The sequence below is a fragment of the Pongo abelii genome, chromosome 6 (genome assembly GCF_028885655.2).
Source record: "Pongo abelii isolate AG06213 chromosome 6, NHGRI_mPonAbe1-v2.0_pri, whole genome shotgun sequence".
Lineage (NCBI taxonomy): Eukaryota > Metazoa > Chordata > Mammalia > Primates > Hominidae > Pongo > Pongo abelii.
This window is the reverse complement of record NC_071991.2, coordinates 150881613-150907687: the sequence shown is the minus strand read 5'-3', so window position 1 is coordinate 150907687 and position 26075 is coordinate 150881613. Positions and strand designations below refer to the sequence as shown.

At 40.7% G+C, this 26075-nt stretch overlaps 1 protein-coding gene and 1 long non-coding RNA gene across 2 annotated transcripts in view; both read right to left on the bottom strand.

Moving 5' to 3' along the window:
• The window catches only part of ACTR3B (actin related protein 3B), a 1031695-nt gene that overhangs the window by 378054 nt on the left and 627566 nt on the right, over positions 1 to 26075 (bottom strand). The window lies entirely within an intron of this gene.
• Positions 23853 to 26075, bottom strand: part of LOC134761804 (uncharacterized) — a 130933-nt gene continuing 128710 nt past the window's right edge. The window contains exon 5 of the long non-coding RNA XR_010140951.1: positions 23853 to 23971. This is a non-coding gene — a long non-coding RNA (uncharacterized LOC134761804). The remainder of the gene's footprint in view (positions 23972 to 26075) is intronic.

Here is a 26075-nt window from a genome sequence, read left to right as displayed (position 1 = left end):
TGTCTTCCCAATAGGGAATGCATCTGAGTTGTGGCATCAAAGTACGTTAGCAATGGTGAATCCATACGGGTCTGCAGCAACTCAGTTCTTACCTCCTCAGAAGAAAGAATTTGACCAGGGGACATAAGGCAGAATGAGAGATCAAGGAAAGTTACAGAGCAGAAGTGCAAGTTTATTGAAAAGTTTTAGAGCAGGAATGAAAGAAAGTAAAGTATACTTGGAAGAGGGCCAACTGGGTGACTTGAGAGATTCAACTGTGCTGTTTGACCTTTGACTTGGGGTTTTCTACATTGACATGTGTATTAGTCCATTCTCACAGTGCTATAAAGAACTGCCCAACATTGGGTAATTTATAAGGAAAAGAGGTTTAATTGACTCACCATTCCACATAGCTGAGGAGGCCTCAGGAAACTTACAATCATGGTGGAAATTGAAGAGGCATGTCTTACATGGTGGCAGGCAAGAGAGAGTGAGTGTATGAAGGAGGAACTGTCAAACACTTATAAAACCATCAGCTCTCATGAGAGCTACTCACTATCACCAGAACAGCATGGGGGACTCTACTCCCATGATCCAATCACCTCCTACCAGGTCTCTCTTTGAAATGTGGAGATTATGGGGATTACAATTCAAGATGAGATTTGGGTGGGGACACAAAGCCTAACCATATCAACATCTTTTCTCCCCTGATTCTTCCACTGGGGTGGGCTGTCCACATGCACAGTGGCCTGCCAGCACTTTGGAGGGGCTGCATGCACAGTGTGTTTACTGAAGTTGTGCACATGCTCACTAGAGATGTTCTTCCCTTACCAGTCAAGTGTTCCTAGATAAAGGTAATACACCATCAAACTCCATCATTTTGCCTCTTAGTGCACATGCTTGAGCCCACCCACCCAACTCCTGAGATCTTATTGGGAAGCTGTTGATCATCAGCTTCAGGTGTTTTCTATCTATTGTGAGGCTGCCTTTCCCTGACACTGGCTGAGACCAATTATTATTTTAGAGACACAATTTAACAACCACCTGACCCATCACCTTATGTTCACCTGACATTCCTGGGTTGGAGGGGGGCCCTCTCCTGCCCTGCTTGTGCCTTCCTAACTACCTACTCTAACATAACCATGTAACAATTCTGCCTCTGTTTCCACATTTGTAAAACAAAACAAAAAAAATGCCATCTACCTTGTGAGAGTAAGAGTCAAAAAACTCCTTCAAGGGTCAGAAAACTGGAAGCCCCTGATGTTTTACATGAAGATGCACAGAGAAGTAACCCCCACCAGGCATGCTGGTGCCTTTCCTTCTCTAGGCACTTCTCATTCAAGCCACAGAGGGCATCTCTATTTTTAGTTCTGTCTCCTAAGGGATCATGATGGAGTTATTTTTTATCCCAGCAAGTTGGCTCAAGCTTAGAGTCCCATGCATGGTGCCATTGATGGAAGACTTGTGGGAAGTGGATGTATGCTCCCTGCCTCCCTCCCTCCCTGCCATTGGCTCATCTTTCACTAACAAGTTCAGTCAGAGTCCTTGGACGTCATTCAGAGAGAACCAGAGCTAGCATATAACACTGATCCTAGTCGTGTGTGATTTCATTAAAGAAATGTACCACTTGGTCTCTTCATGGCTAACTCCCCAGCTTGTATAAATTGCATAGTCACATGCCATTCAGAGAGCCATTCTGAATGCATATTTGTTACAGGAAGAACTTGGGATTGTAACATCCCCTGCAAACCGGGAAGGAGCCAAGAGACCAAAGAATGACTCCATCAAGTCCAGCTTGATAAGTAAATGAGTTTATTGGGACCTACATCCAGGGCTCTCCTGGGTGGCAGCAAGACAGCTCTAGAGATCCCCACTGCCTGCTGTCTTTAAGTTGCTTTTAAGCTAATTTTCTGGCTCTTTGCCGTGTGTGCGTGTGTGTGTGTGTGTGATAGGACTATTTTTCTTGGTATGTTACCAGGTACACTTCAGTATGTTTGAGTTCTCAGGAATGAACACCTGCTCCTCTCCTTCTCTGGGCACCATGGCCTTGGCTCACCACCTGGCCTCCAGGGTCCAATCGATGGACACACGGACAAATGCCCTTAAGCAGCCTGGTAGGGACCTGTCACACTACAACACTGGTGCTGCTGCTGCTCCTGGTGGAGGGTGGGTTGGTGTGGGCACAGGAGGTGCAAAGTGACAAAGCCTCATGCCTACCCATGCCAAAAGGCCCTATCTGTCTCCAACCAAGTGCCCAGGATCTTCCAGATAAGCAACATAGCTTCTTAAAAAGGGCAGAAACTTGTCAGTTAGTCATATTTATTTTCAAATTCTAGTTCTAACACTTGATAGCCATGTGACATTGGGCAAGTTACTTATGAGCATCAGTTTTCTCCTCTGTAAAATGGAACTCACATAGTTCACATGGTACCTGATATGGTCTGGCTGTGTTGCCACCCAAATCTCACCTTGAATTGTAGTTCCCATAATCCCCATGTGTCGTGGGAGGGACCCAGTGGGAGGTAATTGAATCATGAGGGTGGTTACCCCCATGCTGCTGTTATCCTGACAGCAAGTGAGCTCTCACGAGGAACTTTTCCCACTTTTGCTCACCTCTTCTCCTTGCTGCCGCCATGTGAAGAAGGACGTGTTTGCTTCCCCTTCTGCCATGATTGTTAGTTTCCTGAGGGCTCCCCAGCCATGCTGAACTGTGAAAATAAGAAAACCTCTTTCCTTTATAAATTACCTAGGCTCGGCTATGTCTTTAGTAGCAGCATGAGAACGAACTAATACAGTACCATTATCAAAGTTTGCATTGACATCAATTTTTCTAGAATAATTTCTGGAACAAAGCCTGTGTTCTCCAATTTCCTCCCATCCTCTGTTGTCTAGGGACTAGAACTTTAACGTCATCAGCACCCCCACTGGGCTTCCCCACAGGTCCCAGGAATCAAGCCTGGATGCCTCCCTTTTTCTGCTGCCCCCTTCATTCCCAAAGACATGCAGGTGACTCAAGCTAATAGGACAACCGTCATGCCATTCTCCATGAGCATATGCATTTTATCACAGTGTTTTTCCAAACATCCTCCCATCCTCTTGCATTCTCTCCTCCTCCTTCTCACCTCTCCTTCTCTCAAATGATCCTCCATGCGCCCATTTCTCAGGCTTACAAACTCGGAGTCAACTATAAATCTCTCCCATCTCTTCACTCAGTGCTCAGGCCCTGTCACCAATAGCATCTTCCCTTACATCGCCCATTTTTCTATTTCCAGTGCCACCATAATCCTAGGAAAATCCCTGGCCAAGGGCCCACTTAGGGAAGGCTGGTGAAGCCAAGTGGGGGCACTGGGCTCAAGTCTTTCCATTCCTGGGGGCCCCATAGGACAGGTGCCCCACTTGGGGGTAAAAGTGTGTGGAAGGGTGAGGATTTGTAGAAGAGAAGCAATAAAGGAACCTGAAAACAAGCAAGGAAGGGAAGGGAGAAATGAGATAAACAGAGGAAGCCAGAAGACAAAGAGATTGCAATGAAATCATTTTTGAGCCTTCAAATGTTCTTCCTAAAATCTATTCCAACCCTCAAGCAAATAGATGCATGAGAACTTAATGTTGAAACTCAAGCAGGAGCATGTGCTGAAAGGCAGAATGGGTCTAACTTAGTGGAATCATCATTTACATTTTTAGGAGTAATCCAAACTCTACAATTTAAAAGACAATTAAAATAAGAAAAGGTCAAGATTTATCTTTTCTAAATTGTAGATTTTGTATGGTAAATACCTAAATTGTACCTTGATGCTTTTTTTCCACATAAAAGGTGAAAATCATTTCCTTCAGAACATTTTTTTCTTAATAGCAGCTTTCACACTGACAGAAAGAGGACATTTCTTACCCCATTCAGTAAGAAAGGAAGAGTAAATGGCATTCTCAAAGAAGGGGGAAATAGAACCTTTGGAAAATTGCCTTAATAGCAGGCTGTGAGTTTGGGCGATGATGAGGGGTGACCTCAGCCTCCCCAACCTGCCGGTCCTGCTGCTCCCACCCTCCCACCCAGCTCCAATTTCACAACACTACTCATGTTCCCCAAATACCCTGCACTCTACCTGCCTTTTCTCCAGTTGCACGAGGGCTGAGATTGTCACAAGTAAAAGACACCTGCTGCTTGTCACCCTCATCCTAGGCATCCTGCAAGGCCATTCACAATGCCAGCTGCTCAGTGACATCTTCCCCAAGGTGGAAGTTTGTTGCTCCCCACCCCCGACTCCTTCCCCAGTTGCCCTTTCTACTGTTACAGGTGTGTGTCTTTCTCCTCAGCTGACTCTGAAGCTGAGATGCCTGCGGGTCAAAGAGATCCTTTTAGAAGGATTTCTAACCTGAAATAAAAAAACTAAGAGTGATTTTAAATAAGTGACGCCTGTAAAGCTGGAAGAAAAATAGGGTTTGTGGAGGCAATAATTTAAGATGATTAAGGAAAACATGGTATCTGAATTATATCTTCATGTTTTTTCCTTTAAATTGTGGGGTTTTTTCAAAATAGTAATGTTTTGTATCAACATTTTATTTAAATAGATTTATAATAGCTGTAAATCTATTTAGATTTACAATAGATTTACAATATCAGTCAGGACCCAGCTGGAAAAAGAGGTCTGTTCAAGTGGAATTCTGGAGAGAATTTCCAATAGGGGATAGGCACAAGGATGTTGAAGCACCCAGCAACTATTAGCAATGAGAAGGGGGGGCCCTTCCTAGGCCCAATGGGACATGAAGAGGAACCAGGGCATCCTGGAAGAGCTGGGGCCGTAAAGGGGACACTCACCAAAGCTGAAGCTATGGAGACAGGGGATGCCCCTAGAACCAGAAATCAAGGGTTGGGGGCAGAAAAGTAAACCCCCTCTTCTCTCTCCCACAGCTCTGCCTGTGCCTGAACCAAATGGTCCAGCCATAGAGCAAGAAAGCACACTGATCCATCTCTATAACCCAGTCCCCTCTACCCACACCCACACACATGCAGAGAGGACTTAGAAGGCAAACACAGGAAGGAGGGTAGAGGAATAAAGAAATATCAGCACAAACTTATTTTAGAAAATAGGATTGACAGAAAAACCTGCCCCCTATTCTGTCTGTCAATCTGCCATGCTTCTAAAAAAAATCTGACCATTTTTGAATAAAGGGCAAAGGCAAATGCACCAATATTTACTTAACTGGAAGTAACACCTGCACCAAGAGTCAAGCACTGACTTTTTTGATGGAAACCTATGAGGCAGCAACACCATACAAGACATAGATAATGGTGGTGGGGGTGGGGCAGGGAGAAAGATGGGGAGAGAGATGATAAATACAAAGATACAAAATGAGAGGGAAGTAAGTATTGGCAAGGCAGAGTATAGCCAAGCATTTTCTTACATCCAAACTTTGTTGTTTAAATTTCCTTGGCAAAGCCCTGAGTTAACACCAGATCTCCGTTTTAATGCCCTCCTATGAGAAACAAATAACTTCCATTGGGTTAAAGCTATTTACATGCAGCAGGTTTATTTTTGATAATGAATGTTTAAATATATGCAGCAATTCTGATTGCTTCTCCCTGTGAGGAATATAGTCCTGGAAGGCTTAGTTATGTCAAATTCCCAGCTGGAAAGGTAACTGCAGGATCCTGCCCCTGTTTCACCAATGTCTCCAGTCCATGAGAAATGAGCTGCATCTTGCAGTCTTTTTTTTTTTTTTTTTTTGAGATGGAGTCTTGCTGTGTTGCCCAGGTTGGAGTGCAGTTGTGCAATCTTGGCTCACTGCAAGCTCCACCTCCCAGGTTCAAGCCATTCTCCTGCCTCACCCTCCCAAGTAGCTGGGATTACAGCTACCCGCCACCACGCCCAGCTAATTTTTTGTATTTTTAGTGGAGACAGGGTTTCGCCATGTTGACCAGGCTGGTCTCGAACTCCTGACCTCAGGTGATCGGCCCGCCTCAGCCTCCCAAAGTGAATCTTTATACAGTCTCCACTCTTATGATGTCACTCGCTCCTGGTATTGTTTATTTTCCATTTTCTCCAGTAGAATGTAAGCCCCACAGGGCACAGATTTTTGTTTATTTTGTTCCCTTCTGTATTTCTACACCTAGAACAGTGCCAGGCACATAAAAGGAGTTTAAGAACTATTCATTCAGTGAATTAAAAAATGAATGTACAATCAGGGAGACTTCCAGGTCTAAATAAGACACATTGTTTATCAGACATTCTGAGTTCATTTCCCAGACTGCCAGTGTTGACTTCCCCAGAATTCTGTCTTTCGATTAATATTACCAAAACCACTCTCTTCCTCATGCAAGTTCGACCTTAGCTCATCATTAGACCCAAGAACTAACAGAATCAGGCAGTACCAGCTTTCTATGAATGGGACTCCCCAGTGCCTCTCCCATCACCCACCGCCAGACTGTGGACAGATGCAACATTATCTGCTTCTTTACATGCACAGAAGTTAAATGTAATAAAGATGATGTTGCAAGCATTTTAATAAGAAAAATTCATGCAACAGTTACTGAGCATCTACTCTGTGCAAAGCTCTGTGTTCCCTGCTGGCCTAGCTGCCAGCCTCGCTGGAGAGAAGAAACAGGAAAAAAAAAAAATCGTTCTACCACAACAGAAGAATGAAGAGTGCAATAATGATCATAATGGATGGGCAAACAGATTCTGCAAGTTGTATTCTAATCTTCTACAGCCCACACATGTACACAACGAGGCAGATTTTTACCCTTCTCCTTTCTAATTTGTCTAATATACTTTACATCAATATATCAACAAGAAAATAGTAAGACATACCAATATGTTCCTTTGCAAATATAATTATGTAATCATCTGGCAAACAAATAAACTCCTAGCTAATGCAAAGCTTGCTTTCAAAACATTTTTTCTCTTTTTCTGCCCAGAGCAGGCTTACAAATAAATATTGAGTGTGCCAGGAAGTTGCTCAATTATTCATGTGCTAAACTTTTTAAGTGTAGCTGGGAAAGACAGTTGCCTTGCATTTACCTACTTGCCCAAAAGCAAAATGTTATTCATTGGCAGAGAAGAGGTTTCTCCATATTCATTGTATTTACCTGTCAGTAATTCATGTCTGGGTGAAATATCTCAAAATGCATTTTAAACCACTTAACTTCACCAGTTAGCACTTGTCTTCCTTAAGCTCAAATTCAAAGCATTCTGCCCAGTTACTGGGGCAGATATCAGAGACACACATTATAAACCTCTATGAGCCTGTATCCACCGGTCTCTCACTCCACAAGCTATGAGACATGAGGCACAATGGAGAAAGGGCAACGTAGTCAAAGCTGAGAGATGCAATTTCTTGCGCAACACAATAATGTATTAGCCACATGACCCTAGCCATCACTTAACCCCTCTAAGGCTCAGTTTTCTCATCTTCCAACTAAACCCTTAGAAAAGTACTACTTGCTCTGCCTACCTACAAGGCTGAGATTACGTTCATTACAATTGTACATGTATTAATAGGTGATTTCATGGAAGCATGTGCTCATAAAAATATCTGTGTTCCTTAAAGTAGGCATTTGCATGCGTCTCCCAGAAAACAAAACTGCAAGCATCCCTCACTGAGCTGGTTTTCATGGATCTTATCCCTGGCTGAAGACCGTATAGGTCATTCCTAGATCTAATTATTTCACGAACGTTTATTTGAGTGCTCTAGGTATCACATGATGAAAGGCACTGGGCATACAAGATATTTCAGTGAGCTCACAGGACTTCGGAGGAGTGCGGAAAGTCATAATAGAGGGTGATAAAATGGCTTATAAGCAATTCCAACATTCCAGACCCCCCCCCCCATAAAATGAAGATATGAAGTTATTGAAATAGTCACAGTGGAGTAGAAAATGAAGTGGAGTCCAAAAGTTGGAGGTGCATTTGGCGGTGCTTCTGACTTGGATGGAGTGACTCAATCAGTGGCCGCTAGAGAAAGAACAGATGAAGATTAAATAAAAATATAAGATTCATGTTTGGTGATGCAAACACATAAATTTTATTGTGTATGGAGAAGTTGCCAGGGTGTCTTTACCCAGAGGACACATCTCTGGAAAATCTTAGTCAAGTGTACAAGGAATTTGCAGAGTAGATTGAGCAAGAGCTGCTGGCTGGATGAAACATAATATCTGCCTCCAAGATTCTTACAATCCAGCATTGCAATGGTCTGAGGCCTGTCAGGGAGAATTTGGGAGGTTCAACAGCAAAGCAGCCACCCATATTACTGTCCTTCTGACAGGTCAGCAGGAGAATCTCCTCTTGAACCATGAAGGCAGCTGTCCAGGGCATAAGTCTAGTTGACAGGCTCTCTAGCTGTTTTGTGTCCCTTGCTCAGACAACTGTTATTTTAACCCATTCCCCATCCCGACCCCTTGGAGTTCCTTAGGCAAGTCTCTAAGAACCTCCACGTATGAAATTTACTTGACCCTAAGAAGTCTAAAGCAGCCAAAGAATAAACTGTATTTCTTATTCATAACCATTTTATCCCTTCAAAAACATATCCATAACTGCAGCCTAGCATTCAGGAGAATTAGATTTTATATCTATGTGTGATATTATGCACAGAGAGGTGAGGCTCAGACAGAAGAAATTATTTCTCAAGGACACCCAGCTAAGGTTGCAGGACTGATACGAAGACCTGGGCTCTGTGCCTTCAAATATACCATCTCCACAAGGGTCAGAAGCTTTATTAAATCATTCACTTGACAAACCTTCTTGGAAGCTGGACACACACTGGGTGCTGGAAGAAAGATGAAGAGGCAGTGGCCCCTGCCTGATGGAACTCATTCGACAAAGCCATTGAACGTCAGATGTTTTTTGGTAAATCAGCCTCTTGAGGTAGATTTCCTCCTATGCCCGCCTGACAGGGGAGCATGTAGTCTCTGCTAAAATTCTAGTGGACATGGGAATTCACTAGTGTTGGAGGTAACCTGTACATCAGAACTCTTCAAGAAACCCCTTATTCCATTTGTCTCTGTCTTGCTCTGTCTTCACACTTCCCACAGGGGCTTACCTCGTATCCTAGTTCCCTGGCCCTTTTCTTCCCCTTTTTTTGAAAATAATCTGGAATCCCAGGCTTCCCTTCCAGTTCCCACAGCGAGACCTTCTCACCTTGGGCAGCCAAGTTCGAGAGGCAGACAACACTGCCTCCTGGTGGCCAGTGAGAGGCTCTACAGAAGGGCGAGCCTGTCAGTGCCACTCTCTCTGTATCAACCCAGAAAAAGAGAAAAAAGATATTTCTCCCCGTTTTTTGGCAAGTAAAAGTGGAACGAAGAAAAAACAAGAGCATAACAGGGACGTCTGCAGCGTTTGGCCCTGGAATGCAGCACCCTTTTTCTGAACATAACTTTCACTTGGTGATGCTGAGCTGCCTGTCCCCCAGGAGATGATTGCCTCCGACCCCTCCCCGCAGCACAGACCTTGTCTTCAGGAGAGTCTAGGGTCAGGAGCTTATGGATCCCTATTGAAGCCGTAATCCATTTGATTCACACCACAAGAGCTCCAGCACAGATAATTTTAAAAGCATTGTCCAAACAAGAGAAAAAATAATTAAAACAGAATTTCACTTTTTACTGGCAAGCCTCAAAGGTTATTAGAGACAGTCTAACATCTACTACCTAGCAACATGTCTCACGTCCACTTTTACCTGCTCCAAAATTAGCCCTTATCTTTTCCCCCGGGATACTGTTCCCTTTCATTCCTCTCCTACCTTCTAAAACAAGCAAAATAACAGCATCCGTTCTTGCTACTTCTTCCCTGCCTCCTCTAGGTCCCTACCTGCCCCATCCTTTCTTCTTCTCAGTTCTTTATTCCAAACACAGCTCCTCTCCCTATGTTCTTTCCTTCTTCTTCTTGCTCTAGTCCTGTTCATCTCTCTCCTTGTCCACCTGTTCTCATAAATGTCCAAAGCACCTGCATGGGGCTGGCAGATTCTTTTTTCAGTGTAGGGAGGAGAAGGAGCCCCCCACCCCGAAATGTCAGACCCTTTTTCTGGGCTAGTAAAGGCACAGGGCTGAGAACGCTGATAACTGAGATGTTGGGTTAAGCCACATGCACTCCGGTAGCTCTCGGTTGCCTCCCTTGGCCTCATATATGTTTGTGGTCAAACGAATATACTGGGAATCCACCCCCGCCCCCCACAGGCCACCATCACCACTACAAGCCTTACAAATGGAATTTGAAACCATTGTGTGGGAATGGCTGTTTAGAGACCAAAAGAAAAGACAGAGAGTCTTCTGAAGGTTATCAGATTCTAGCCCTAAACTAATGCTAATTCTCAGATAAGCTAAAAATAATGTTCCCACAGGCGGGCTTCTGGAAGTCAGGCCACAGATATTCTCAGCTTGACTCTATATTACAGTGAACCCAGTGGAATAACAGGCACATTTTGTGTTTATTTCCCCAGCCCCAGAGCATGTATTGAAAGTAGGTTATGCTTAATAACTGGTGGGATCCCTACATTGAACTGTGGAGTGAAGACTATCATGGTAGAAAAAGCCAAGCGAGAGCCCCCAAAACCACGTCATCTCCACCAAAATAATAAACTAGAAGCAATACCACATGTCTGGGGGCACTTTAGGGATCGATGCTAGCACAACCTGTAGGGTAAGAATAATTGCACATGCCCATCTGCCTTACCTGTTTATATGATGCAAAGACCAGATGAATCTTGGGGAATGACTGTAGTTATCCCCAAGATTACTTGGGGTTACTGCACACATACTTAGGTGGTGATACCTACGTAGCTGTGGCTCCACGTGTGGTATCTTTACTGAAACAAATCAACATGGCCCTGCCACCCTGGATGCAGCGGTGGACTTAGTGTGTAATGTTTCTGTACTTCTATCAGGAAAGATTCTCGGAAACCATTCGCCCTCAGGTGGCAGGAGCATCAGTACACCTTCACGATCTCATCCCATGGTTATGCTAACTCTCTTGTTTTGATCATAAGACAAATCAGAGAGAACTGGAATATCTTAACATCCCACAGGCATCCCAGTATGTCAATAATATTTTGCTAAATGAATCTGATAAGAGGAAGGAGCAAGTGTCAAAGAAGGTGACAGATAAAGTTCACTAATATTTGGGAATCTGCCACAGTGATAAAGTTTTCCAGAGAGCCAGTGGTCTCAGATATGTTAGAATATCTCCTCTGAAGGGAGAGATATGTTGTAACACTTTGTAGCATCGATGTCAAAAAAGTACATAACCCTTGATAGAATATGCATTTTGAAGGACACATACAGGATATTTCAGCATGCTTCTATATTATAATTATTGGCTAACCTCCAAGATTGCCAGTGTGGAAAGTGGAGGGAGTAAAGAGAAAGAAGGTTCAGGAAGTAGTTCAAGCTGTCTTGTCCCTTAGGGCTTGTGCTTCAACACATACAATAGCATTTCCTGTGTGTAAGACGGATAAGATATTCTATGGAGACTTTGACAAATCACTGCATAGATCCCCTGGGTTCTGGAATGAAGCTGTGCCCTCTTCTGCCAGCAACTATCCTCCATTTGATAAGCAGGTCCTGGCCTCCTCTTGACCCTGGCAGAAACTTTGACCATAAGATACCAAGTGACCGTGCAAGTTAAACTGCCCATCAACGGTGTTTTTTCTGATCTATCCAGTCATACAATCAGATATAAATTGTAGTATTCACATATACATTGGAAACAGTCTATATTAGAACAGGCACAAGTAAATTACACAAGTAGCGGGTAGTTCACTCATCTGGTACCAATGCCTGTCGCTGTGTCTATACTTTGTCCTTAACATATGTCTGTGGCCTCATAGGGGTTTTTTATGAAAAGTTAACAAAAGTATAGTACTGATTACAGATGGCTTTGCATAATACACACATACCCAGCCAAAAGTGAATTGTAGCTCCACACAGGGATAACTCTAAAAGACAGTAGTAGAGAAAAATCCTTCCAGGGAGCAGAGTCCAGGAAATAAATCAGATTGTGGATTTCTGTGGAATGAGAGATGGCCTGAGTTACCCAGAATGATCTGATAGCATAGGCTATCATATTGGATCACTGCTCAAAAACTTAAAAATAACAAGCTTGGAAGATGGACGTCAAAGTAGTCTGAAAAAAAAAGTATATAGATAACTAGCTCTTGGAGTTGTCATAGTTAGAAAGATACTTGTTTCCCCCACAACTGTCCCCCACATACCCAGAGACCATCCAATGAGATATAGGCTTCCAATAATCAAGTGGAAAAGATAATCCCTGTTGCAAATATTAGTGTCTCCTCCAGCCACCTGTGCATTGGTCTAAAGCAAGGGTCCCCAACCCCCAGGCCATGGACCAGTACTGGTTTGTGGCCTATTAGGAACCAGGTCACACAGCAGGAGGTGAATGGTAGGCAAGTGACCAAAGCTTCATATGTATTTATAGCTGCTCCTCATTGTTCACATTACTGCCTGAGCTCTACCTGCTGTCAGGTCAGCAGTGGCATTAGATTCTCATAGGAGTGCGAACCCTATTGTGAACGGTGTACGCAAGGGAGATAGGTGGCATGCTCCTTATGAGAATCTAATGCCTGATGATCTGTCACCGTCTCCCATCGCTCCCAGATGGGACCATCTAATTGCAGGAAAACAAGCTCAGGGCTCCCACTGATTCTGCATTATGGTGAGTAGTATAGTTACTTTATTCCATATTACAATATGATAATAATAGAAATGAAGTGCACAATAAATGTATTGCACTTGAATCATCCCAAACCATCCCCCCATCCCCCTGGTCCATGGAAAAAGTGTCTTCCATGAAATCGGTCCCTGGTTCCAAGAAGGTTGGAGACTGCTGGTCTAAAGGACACAAATAAAGCAGTTGTGACAACAGCATTGAATAGCATGCATATGCACAGAAATGGGGGTTTCTCTCCATCATGACTGCCCCACGAACTGTCCAATCTTCTAAGAGCAGAGGCCAGCGCTGAGCCTATGATTTGACACCATTTTCTGAAGAACAAGGCAGCGCCTGGGGGCGGGCTAATTATTCCAGCCTTTCTCCCTCATGGCAGGTGTTGCTGTGTGCCATCCCAGGGAAAGGACCCAACTCTGGACATGGATTTGCCTTTGCTACCCATGACATATCTATACCATCATCATTGGTGAAATTAGCAAATGTCTTCTTCATGGCAATGTAATTCACAAAATTTCACCTCTAGTCAGGCATCCTTATTACACCAAAGGAAGTGCAGCAAGAGGCTTCTGCCCATGGGACCCACTGATCTTATTCTGTGTATCTCAACACCCAGAAGCAGATGTTTGATAAAAATGGGATGGACTCTTTGGACTCTTTTCTTATTACCATGAGTAAACTCCTCAAGATACTGTTTCTTGCCTTTGGGGGTAAGTTGGTCCTAGTGTCAAAGGAGAAATAATTATGATAAATTGGAATCTGAGCAATATAACCTTGATGATAAGAGAAACTCTAGATGTTGTGGACTAGAAGGATTACCAAGCCTAGATAAAAGGACTGCCAAGCCAAGCCATTACCACCCAACAGGGGCCAGGAGGACTAGGTCTGAACTCAGGAGAGTCACTGGGTGACTCGTAACTCCCTTACACAATAGCTCAGGTCAATGGAAAACTGCAACAACCCAATACAAATGGGAACACCAAAAATGTGGATAATCCATTAATGAAAGTTTGAAATAACCCCTAGGATAAGAACCCAATCCAGATAAGCTGCTGTAAAAGCACAAAGGGAAAATGAAAAGAATCCTGGAAACTGGCCATTGTAATGATCAACTCGTGCATCATGACCAACTACGGAATCAGGGATGTATGTCGCTATGCTGTATGCTAGTTCATCACTCACTTTCTCCCTAGCTACCCCCCACTATCCAGAGAGGAATGTTGTGGCTATTATTTGAAGTTTTGGGTACTGACAGCACTCCATACACAAGGCAGCTTATGAGTCTTTCTTGTCTCCTGTGTTGAGAACACTTTTTTTTAACTTGAACAAAAGATGGACAAGAGAGATTTTGAGGGGACAATAGGAATGAATTGTTCTGGACACTTTCAAAATACCATCCAAATCCATCCTCTGGCTTTCTTTAATCTGCTTTGTACCCGAGGAGGCTGAAGTTGATAGACTTCCTGATGGCTGCCTTGCCAGCCGTCTTCTTGTTGATTTAGATTCATGGGAATTATTGGCAGGAGATTGGCTTGGGGGAGAGGGTGAAATCAAGTAATTATTCCCTGGATTCTTCCACGATGGGTTGCCAAAGGTTAAATAAGTTTCCCTTCCAATGCCACAACCTCTTTCCCACCACAACAGCTATTATCTCTGAGTTCTGGTCAACTTTCCTCCCCTTTAGCCCTTCAGTCCTAAAAGTGGTAATGACTCCCAACCATTGGTAGGTTAGGAGTGCTTCAACTATCCCTTCTTGGTTTCCTGTAACCCTGTTGACACATTTGTAAATAGCCCCTTCATTAAACTTTCCTTAATTACCCCATTGGAATGTGTCATCTGTTTCCTGTTAGGACTGTAACTGATACACATTCAGATCAGATTCTCAGGGCAAAACTTCCAGTAATTAGAAATCAGCAACAAACATAGACTTAGAAATGGACCATCCTAAATAACTCATGAATTAATAAGTTATTCACATAGAAAACCATGAGACATTTAGAACTGAATAACAAGAAGTGTACCACATCATAGCCATCTAAAGTAGGACAAAAAAGGGAAATTTGTGTATTAACAAAAGAGAAATATTGAAAATAAGTTTCTCAAGAAGACAAAACCGTGTCAGAATAAGCTTTAAAAATAGAGCAGACATATGGATAATGAACTAATAAAATTTAAAAAGAAACAAATAAGCTTTAACAAAACAAAAAAATATGCTTTTTTTGAAATGTCTAGCAATGAAATCAAGAGAGAAGAAATTGAACAAAAAAAGTATAACCAGGTATAAAGATTTATTATAAAACTGTAGTAATTAAAACACAATGGTTTTAATGCCAACATAGATAGTAGAAAAGATCTATTAGCATACAGAACATTGATGAATGGCATTACAAATTGGAGAGGAAGTGCTAAACTATTCAACAAATAGTGCTGAGGAAATTAATTATGTATATGGAAAAAATTGATACCATGTCACACCACAAATAACAATCATTTATTGATGAACTAAGTATCAACATGTAAAAAGGAAACCCTAAAACCTTAGAAGAAAAATGTAGGACAATTAATTCTTTGGAATAAAGAGGGAATTATTAAATAAAACACAAAAATTACAATCAATAAAAAAGATGGATAAGTTTTAATATATGTGTGGGTATGCATGCTTTATGTTTGCAGAGCTGTACATCTATTGGATAATCAACAACAAAAAAAACCTTATTCATTCAACAACCTTTACTGAGCAGCTATAATGTGACAATAACTCTCCAAAGTGCTGGAGATTGTACAACAAACAAAACAGATAAAATCTCTGCCCTATACAATATAGTGACAGATAAGCAAACAAGTTTTATTCAGTATGATGAGGTCAATGATAGATGAATGCAGGGTACCATTAGCACACAGAGGAGCACTATCTAAGTCTGACTGGGATTGGTTGGGAAGGACAGGTCTCAGGAAAAGCTTTTCAGAAGAAGTGACATCAAAGTTGAACAAGCTGCACTTGATAGCACAATGAAAATATTGTCCATCATAAGAGAGCACTATTTCCAGACAATTTATTAATCAATGATTCGTTGTGGTTTTGGTGAGATATGGCAGACCAGAAGAAGACTGTCTCTCCTGAGGCACTTGCCCTATTTGTTCAGTCATTCAGTAAATATTTATTGACTGATTCTTGAATCCCAGACATTATAATAAGCACGGGGATACCAGATGAATAAGAAATCACTTCTTCTCTACCCACAAGCAGAAAAGCTCTGAGACTAATGATGGATAGAGGCAGACATATAAATAGGAAAGTACTGTTTGATGTGATGGGCATTATGATCCTGGGAAGCTTGTGGTGCCCTCAGTGCATATTGAAGCACCTGCTCCGGACCCTGGGATAGGGGAAGGGTGTGGGGTCTGATGGTGCCCCAAATGCCCATCGATGAAGGCAAAGAAAATATTCTAACTTGGATAATTGAGTGAATCTGATCTAGGTCAGAATTCCAATTGCACGAGTTGAAATAAAAATATAATCATATGTTAACAGCTGTCATTCATAGGTAAATCAGAGATCTCAGCAGCAAGTTACCCACAGCAGCAGTTTTCTGAAATAAGGATTATGTAATAGCGAAGCAACTGTTGTTTCTTGGGAAAGCATTAAACTAAGAGGCAATAGACTTGAGTTTCAGTCTTGATTTTGCCACACACTAGTTATCTAAAGCCTAGAGTAGGCCATTTATCCTCTCAGTTTGGGAAAAACATCACAATGTGATACATTTATTGTGAAAATTAAGTTGGAACGTTAACATGAAAGTGCTTAGTAAAGCACTATTCGTAGATCATTATTAAACGGCATGTGCTTATAAAGACTGTACTAACATTTCTTGTTGAAAATTCCATCATTTTCATAATTGCTTCATTCTGTTTTATTAAGGCATAATTTTCATATATTAAAATACACCCGTCTTAAATATATTGTCCACTGAGTTTGGCAATTGTATAAATCTGTGTAACCACCAAGAAAATTAAAATGCAGAACTTTACCATAATCTCAAAAAGATTCTTTTCCCATAAATTCACCCACCAAAGAAAACAACTGTCCTGTTTATTTCATCATAGATTTTTATCCTTCTATAAACTTTATATAAATGAAATCTTAAAATAAACATTCCTATGTACCTGGCTTCCTTAACTCAATGTTCTCAAGACTGTTTCATGTTCTAGCATGCTTTAGCAATGTGTCCTTTTAAACTTTGAATATACTGCAATGTGTTTCTTCACTTTCCTGTTCTTGCTACCAGGCTTTTTGTGGACATAAAAATTCATTTTCATTGGGTTAAAACCCAAGAGTAGAATTATTCGGTCATAGAATGGAGGTATGTTTATAAGAAACTATCAAATCCTTTTTCAAGGTGGTTGTACTATTTCATTCCAGATTTCCAATTTTTGTTTTTGTCAGACATTTTTATTTCAGCCATCCTTCTGGGTATAAATATCTGACTGGTTGTTTTAATTTGCACTTCTCTAAATGGCTAATGATATCCATACTGGACTTTCATATATCTTCTTTGGTAAACTGTTCAAATCTTTTGTGCCTTCTTTCTTTGGTTTATTGTTTTATAAATTATCGACTTGTTGAAGTTTTTATGTAATCTGGGTACAAGCATTGTTCAGAGATATGTAATGTGAATATTTTCTCCCAGTTTGTGGCATGCCTATTCATTTTCTTTATATGTTTTTATGATGATAAGTTGACAAAAGTCAACTTAATAGTTTCTTATTTGTAAGGTTAGCATTTTTGATACACACCTTGTGCGTGAAATCTTTGCCTACCCTAAGGTTGCAAAGATTTTTTTCTAATGTTTTTCTCCTAAACATTAATAGTTCTAGCTATTGATTTCAAGTTTATAATCCATATTGTATTAATTTTTGCATGTGGAGCAATGTAAGAACCAAGGTTCATCTTTTTTGCATATTACTAGAGAGTGTTTCCAACACAATTTGTTGAAAGGCTTTTCTTATGGCATCGATTGCATTGGCTCAATGGGATATTTTTGAACTTCCTGTTCCTTTAATGTATCATATATCCTTATGTCAGCACAATACTGTCCTTATTATTTTACATTTATAGAAAGTGTTGAAATCAGGTAGGTAAGTCCAACTTTCATAATAGTTTTAGAAATATTTCACACTTACATAAAAATTTTAGAATCGTTACGAATTTCTACCAAAACAAAAAGCCTTCTGGAATATTGATGTAGATTGTATCAAGCCTATGTCTCAATTTTGGGAGAATTACTCTCTTAGCAATATCAAATCCTTCAATCTATGGTCTATTACTCCTATATTTAGATACCTTTAATTTTTCTCCGCAATTTTTGTGGTTTTCAGCGTGTAATATTTGAACATCTTTCATTAAATGCATTCCAGGGTATTTGAACTGAAGGTTTTCAATGCTGTGAAAAAATGGTATTTTTAAATTTTATCATCAAATTGTTCATTGCTGGTATACATGTATTGATTTTTACATGCTGACCACATATACAGTGAACTTACTAAAAATAGTAGAAATCGGTTTTTAAATTCCTTAAGGTAATATGTGAACACAGTCATTTTGTCTGCAAATATAAGAATGTTGCTTTTCCCTCACAATGTCTGTAACTTTTATCTATTTATCTATCTTGCTTTATTGCACTGGTGAGAATATCCAATATGATGTTGATTGAAAGTGGTAAGTTAAAGTCTTGTTTCTGATCTGAGAAAGAAATTCAAATATCTTATAAATAAATTCGATTTTAGCTGTAGGTTTAGCATGGGTGCCTTTTATCTGGTTGAGGAAATTTCTTTCTACTCCTGATTTGCTGGGAGTTTTTAAGAAGACTGAATGTTGAATTTTTTCAAATGAATTTCCTGCAGCCATTTAATTATTATCATCATAAGATTATTTTCCTTTTTGTTTACATCTTGAGTTATATTGATTAATTTTCAAATGTTTAATTAGCTTTGTATTCTCAGGATAACCTTCATGTGATCATATTATGTTAACTCTTCATATGATAATAATGTTGATTTGCTAATATTTTTGGTAAGAAGTCTTCCTCTGTTTATAAAGGATCTAAATCTGTAATTTTTTTCTAGTAATGTCCGTGACAGATATCTGACCTCAGGATTGTGCTGGCCTTATAAAAATATTTAGAAGTAACTCCTACTCTCTTTTCTCAAAGAAAAATGGGCAACAATTCTAATATTTCTTTAATTGTTTGATGGAATTCACTAGGGAAGTCAACTAGATCAAACCATCCTTGTTGATAGGTTTTGTTTTAAAATTTAAATATATTTTTATATTTAATATCTATTTACATATGTTCACATTGGGGTTTATCAATTTTATAAATCTTTTTTAACATTTGAGTTTGTTGATCTCTGCTTTTTTTATTTCTGCTCTTTATTATTTTCCCTATAATATTTATTTTGTGCTTAAGATTTTTTTCTTTCCTTAGCTTCTAAATATGGAAGTTTATATTAGAAAAGGATAAAAGTTAAAAATCAATGATCTAAGCATACCAAACTATAAGTTTTCTTCTTAGCACTGCTTTAGCTGCACATCATACATTTCTGTATATTGGATTTTCATTATAATTCAGCTCAAAATGTTTTCTAATTTCGTTTGTAATATTTTATTTGTCCTGTGGATTTTTTGTTGCATAATTTCCTAGCATCTGGGCTTTTCTAGATAAAGTATTAGAAATGTTTATTTCTCACATTTATCATCAGAGAATATACTTTCTATGATTTCATTTCTTTGAAACTAATTAAAAATTATTTTAGAGCCCAGTATGTGGTTGGTTGTCATAAATATTTATGAATACATGTGTTTGTGTTTATTATTCTATTCATGTTAGTTAGGCTAAGTTGGTTGATAGCAATGTTCAAAAGCTCTATATCTTTACTATTTTTTTTATTTTTTGAAACATGGTCTCATTCTGTCACCCAGGCTGGAGTGCAGTGGTGCAGTCATGGCTCACTGTAGCCTCTACCTCCCAGGCCTCAGGAGATCCACCTGCTTTAGCCTCCTGAGTAGCTGGGACCACAGGTGCATGCCACCATACCTGGATAATTTTTTCAAATTATTTGTAGAGGTGGGGTCTTGCTATGTTGTCCAGGCTGGTCTCAAACTCCTGACCTCAAGCCATCCTCTCACCTTGGCCTCCTCAAAGTGCTGGGATTACAGACGTAAGTCACTATGCCCAGCCTATTATTTTTTAATGAGTTGTTTCATTCCTTACTGAGAGGGATATTAAAATCTTCAATTCAGGTTCTAAATTTATATATTTCTTTTTTACTTCCATCAGTATCTGCTTCATATATTTTGAGGTTCTTATTAAGTACATACAAATATAAACCGCCATGTCTTATTTCAATCCTGAAATTTTTATGGTTTTTATTTATCTGTTGAAATTTTTAATCTGCTTACACATATTGTTCACCCTTTCCATTAATCCTTTAAGATATTTATGATTATTGTTTTATAGCATATCTCTGCTAACTCTATAAGCTGCATCTTTGGATCTGATTCTTTCAACAATTTTTTATCTTGAAAATGGTCACATTTTGTTGCCTCTTTGTCTCTTTAATTTAAAAAATTACATTTTGTAAGTTCCATTAAAAGAATAATTGAGAATTAAATATTATAGATACTATTTGCCTTGAAAAGAGTGAGAAGCTGAATCAGTGATATCTGCAACTGGGCTGAGTCTGGGCTTTGTTGCAGCTTTTATTATATTCAGTTCTCCTCTGGCTTTGAGGGAAAGATAAAGATTTTTATCTTCTAAGCAAAATTTACAGTTTGAGCATTGGTGAAATTCTGAGGGTCTCTCTATGCATGACAGCCGGCCTCAGGAGATGGCGCCATCCTGCTGTAGCAGGGACAGCCTTTGACTTGCTGCCACTTTGCATTCAGTAAAGGCCCATTGTGCCTTAGGTTCTCACGCAGCTTCCCTGCACTCTCCAGGCCTTCAGTAGGGCCCTGCCTTGTGGTTAGTAAAGGTTCTATGCACAGTAGCTGCTTACTCAGCCCTCCTGTCTCACCCTCAGTCTTTGTTGCTGCTGCTGTGCACACGGGGAAGGTCTAGGACAAAGATTCGATGGGTAGGTGTGGGTTTGCTGTGTGACTGGAGATCCTCAGAATTCCAAACTATCATGTCAGCTTCACATGACTGATAAGAGCTGTTTTTTGTTTGTTTAAGTTTGGTCACATCAATCATACCATATATTGGGGTAAAGAGAAACTTATCAAGGATAAAAGTAGCCATGGGCCCTTCTCTTCCTGGAAGGGCTTGTCTCTTACTGAAAATTAATTCATTTAAGTTTCTCTGTGTTCTTGGTTCTCAACTGCTTTTGAAAACACCTATGATTGGCCAGGTGCAGTGGCTCATGCCTGTAATCCCAGCACTTTGGGAGGCTGAGGCAGGTGGATTACCTGAGGTCAGGAGTTCAAGACCATCCTGGCCAACATAGTGAAACCCTGTCTCTACTAAAATACAAAAAAAATTAGCCAGGCATGGTGGCACACCCCTGTGGTCCTGGCTACTCAAGAGGCTGAGGCAGGAGAATCGCTTGGACCTGGGAGGCAGAAGTTGCAGCAAGCTGAGATCATGCCACTGCACTCCAGCCTGGGCAACACAGTGAGACTCTGTCTCAAAACATAAAAATAAAAACACCTATGATTATATAATTTATCTGGACCACGCTTACTTTTAGGGCAGGAGCAACAGTCTCTGGCCATTTATTATAACCTGATGACATGCTTATGAAAGCTTTGCTTAGTGTCTAAGATATGGATGTGAATAAATTATCCCTGTGATGAGAAAGGAATAAAAATGGATTTATGTAGTTATCCAGGTAAATGTTTAATTTCAATCAGTTTTACAAACCTTTAAGAATAAAATTGTCTTTGCTATGTAACATGTGCCCATTCCTAAGGACTTCCAGATAAAGCGATGTGGATGCTGTACTGCTCAAAGTTTCCAAGCCAAGCAGACAAATGGGACTTGAAATACAGCCTCAGCTTTGTTTTCCAATTTAACTTCTCAAAGTATAACCTGTTTTTTATTCACACAATGGTCCCATTTACAAGGGCTTGCTATGACCCCCATGTTGCCAACCTCTGCGGATAAATAAGTCCTCTCCCATAAGTAATAAATATGGACTATCTTTATTTCTCCTACTGTTTGTCTGTCTCTTATTAATATAGAAAATATAAATTGTGTTGTACAAATCAATAACATCCAATCTACCGTTACCATGCCAGGACCTGCACTCATTCCTTTCTCAAGTAATGAAAGTTCTCCAAACTCAGAAACAAAGTAGAAAATGCCTGAAATATTCTGGCTTGATTTTTCAAAAAACGGAAACTTTTTTACTCAATGTTAATATTCATCTCTTCCTTCTGATAGAAATTTTCTGCTGATTTTCTTGATTGTGATATACCTCAGCACTTGACTTGCTGAATAAGACAACTGTGGCAATTATTACTATTCACAAGAATATTGTGTAAATTATCTAGAATAACTTGTTATATATCTAGGCCAGATATATATGAAAGAGAAAATTGACAAAGGTGGAGCAAGTATCCCAGCTATTAATGTGTAAGTCACTGCTCCCTTTAAGAAAGTTCATGCAACATAGTAGAAGAAACCTTTTAAAACAAGAGTTGTTTTCATGTACTGTTTGACAACTACTTTGCAGTCTCATTCCTCTGACAAGTGTGAGTTTATCCTACTTATACATTATTTGACGTATGAGTCCAAGTAAGTATGAAATGATACCTGATCCAAAATTCACTTAAGACCTTTTATACATTTGTGTACAAATATATTGAAAATTTGTAACTATTTTATTTAATTGGTTCTAGCAATAAATATGTATTGAGTTTTAATTTTTTTAAAATTCTCTGTTGTCTTCTGAGTACTTACATAAATGCCTGTCACACAATTTCTGTTCTTTAGTTCTTCTTTTTTTTTTTTTTTTTTTAAGACGGAGTTTCACTCTTGTTGCCCAGGCTGGAGTGCAATGGTGCAATCTTGGCTCACTGCAACCTCTGCCTCCTGGGTTCAAGTGATTCTCTTGCCTCAGCCTCCCAAGTAGCTGGGATTACAGGCATGCACCACCATGCCCAGCTAATTTTTTGTATTTAGTAGAGACAGGGTTTCATCATGTTGGTCACGCTGGTCTTGAACTCCTGACCTCAGGTGATCCACCCACCTCAGCCTCCCAAAGTGCCGAGATTACAGGCATGAGCCACCATGCCCAGCCTTCTGTTCTTTAGTTCTTTACATTCTAGTGAAGCTAAATGCAAAAAAAATATGAAAAACATCAATAAATATGATCATTTCTGGAAGCGATAAATATGATAACCATATTTAGTGTTTAATTTAGTATTTAAGCCAGAACACTTTTGAGAATAATTACACCAGGAAAGCAGGCATCCATAGAAACTGCCTGGGAATAAACAAGACATAAGATGACCTTAGTGAAAACACTACACAGAAAATAAGTCGGTTGTGGCTTTGATGGAACCGCGTCTAAATGGGTCGAGGCAGGTGACATTAAACAGGACCCCAGGGAAGCTCTGTTGAAGGGTTGGCACTGGATTCCAGATCTGAATGAGGAGAATGAGTAACTAATCAAAGGTGGACTAAGAGCCTTGCAGGTAGGGGAGTCACAAGTACAAAAGTTTTGAAAGGAAATGGAAATAGAAGAAACAATGTGGCTGCCGCCAAGTGAAACAAATAGAGAGAGCTAAGAGATGAAGTCAGAGCAGTAAGCAGGGCAAGTCCATGTGACATTCCACCATCCTTGCAGGCCACAGTCAGGAGCTGGCAATTTACTCTAAATGAAATGGTGAGTTGGCAAGCATCTAAATTAGAAAAAAAAATTTGCTTGAATTAGAGGAAAATATTCATGAAAATTATGAATTTAATGTTCTTAAATCAAACTAATCATATTAATGTATGATACGATTTGGATCTGTGTCCCCACCAAATCTTATGTTGAATTGTAACCTCCAATATTGGTGGTAGGGCCTAGTGGAAGATGATTGGACTATGGGGGTGGATTTCTCATGAATGGTTTAGCACCATCCCCTTGGCGCTATTCTTATGATAGTGAGTGAGTTCTCATGAGATCTGGTTGTTTAAAAGTGTGTAGCACCTACCTCCTCTCTTCCTCCTGCTCAGGCCATGTGACACACCTTCTTCCCCTTCACCTTCTCCCATTATTGTAAGTTTCCTTAGGCCTCCCCAGAAGCCAAGCAGATGCCAGCATCATGCTTCCTGTACAGCCTGTGGAACCACGAGCCAATTAAACTTTTCTTCATAAATTACCCAATCTTGGGTACTTATTTACAGCAATACAAGAATGGACTAATACAGAAAATTTGTTCAGGGAGTGAGGCCTTGCTATAAAGATATCTGAAAATGTGGAAGCGTCTTTGGAACTGGGTGGGGCAGAGGCTGGAAGAGTTTGGAGGACTCAGAAGACAGGAAGATAAGAGAAAGTTTGAAACTTCCTAGAGACTGGTTGAATGTTGTGACCAAAATGCTGATAGTGATACGGACTGTGAAGGCCAGGCTGATGAGGTCTGATGGAAATGAGGAACTTATTGGGAACTGGAGCAAAGGTCATGCATGTTGTGCCTTAGAAAAGAACTTGGATGCACTGTGCCCACACCCTAGAGATCTGTGGAAGTTTGTACTTGAGAGTGATGATTTACAGTATCTGGTGGAAGAAATTTTTCAAAGAAGCAAAGTGTTCAAGATGTGGCCTGGCTGCCTCTGACAGCCTATGCTCATTTGTGTAAGCAAATAAATGTCGAAAAGTTGGAACTTATATTTAAAGGAGAAATAGAGCATAAAAGTTTGAAAAATTTGCAGCCTGGGCATGTGGTAGAAAAGAAAAGCCCATTTTCAGTAGAAAAATTCAAGTGGGCTGCTGAACAACCACTTGCTAGAGAAATTTGCGTAACTTAAAAGGCAAGTGCTGATAGCCAAGATAATGGGAAAAAGACCTCAAAGGCATTTTAGAGTTCTAAATCCCATCACAGGCCTGGAGGCCTAAGAAGACTGAATCATATCATGGGTCAGGCCCAGGACCCTTGTGCTGCTTCAGGACACTGCTCCCTGCATTCCAGCTGCTCAAATTCCAGCTTCAGTTCAAAGGGTCCCAGATACAGCTCAGGCTGTAAGCATTGGAAGCTTCCATGTAGTGTTAAGCCTGTGGGTGTGCAGAGCAGAAGAACTGAGGCTTGGGAACCTTTGCCTAGATTTCAGAGGATGTATGGAAAAGCCTGGATGTCCAGGCAAAAGCTTGCTGCAAGGGCAGAGCCCTCATGAAGTACCTCTACTAGAGTAGTGTGTAGGGGAAATGTGGGGTTGGAGTCCCCACACAGAATCCCCACTGGGGCACTGCCTACTGGAGCTGTGAGAAGGGGGCCACTGTCCTCCAGACTCCAGAATGGTAGATTCACCTACAGCTTGCACTCAGTTCCAGGAAAAGCTGCTGGTACTCAACACCAGCTCATGAAAGCAACTATACAGGCTGAACCCTGCAAAGCCACAGGTGCAGAGCTGCCCAAAGTTTTTGGCCCAACCCTCACACCAGTGTGCCCTGGACATGGGCCATGGAGTCAATGTAGATTATTTTGGAGGCCCCACACAGAATCCCCACTGGGATACTTCCTAGTAAAGCTATGAAAAGGGAACCACCATTCTCCAGACCCCAGAGTTAGTAAAATTGACCGGCAACTTTCACCCTGCACCTAGAAAACTTGCAAGCACTCAACAAACTGTGAGAGCAGCCACAGGGGCTTTACCCTACAAAGCCGCAGAGGTAAAGCTACCCAGGGCCTTGGGAGCCCACCCCTTGCACCAATGTGCCCTGGATGTGGGACAAAAAGTCAGAAGAGATTATTTTGGAAGTGTAGGATTTAATGACTGCCCTGCTGGGGTTTGGACTTGTGTGGGACCTGTATCCCCTTTCTTTTGGCTGATGTCTCCCTTTTGTAATGAAAGTAGTTACCCAGTGCCTATACCCCCATTGTATCTTGGGAGCAACTAACTCATAAGGGGAAGGTATTTGCCTTGTCTCAGATGAGACCTTGGACTCTGGACTTTTGAGTTAATCCTGGAAAGAGTTAAGGTTTTGAGGGACTGTTGAGAAGGCATGGTTGTATATTTCAATGTGAGAAGAATATGAGATTTCAGTCCCAGAGGAAGAATGATATGGTTTAGATCTCTGTCCCCACCAAATCTCATGTCGAATTGTAATCCCCAATGCTGGAAGTGGGGCCTGGTGGGAGGTGATTGAATCACAGGGGTGATTTCTCATGAATGATGTAGCACCACCCTTTTGGTGCTGTTCTTGTGATAGTGATGAGTTCTCATGATA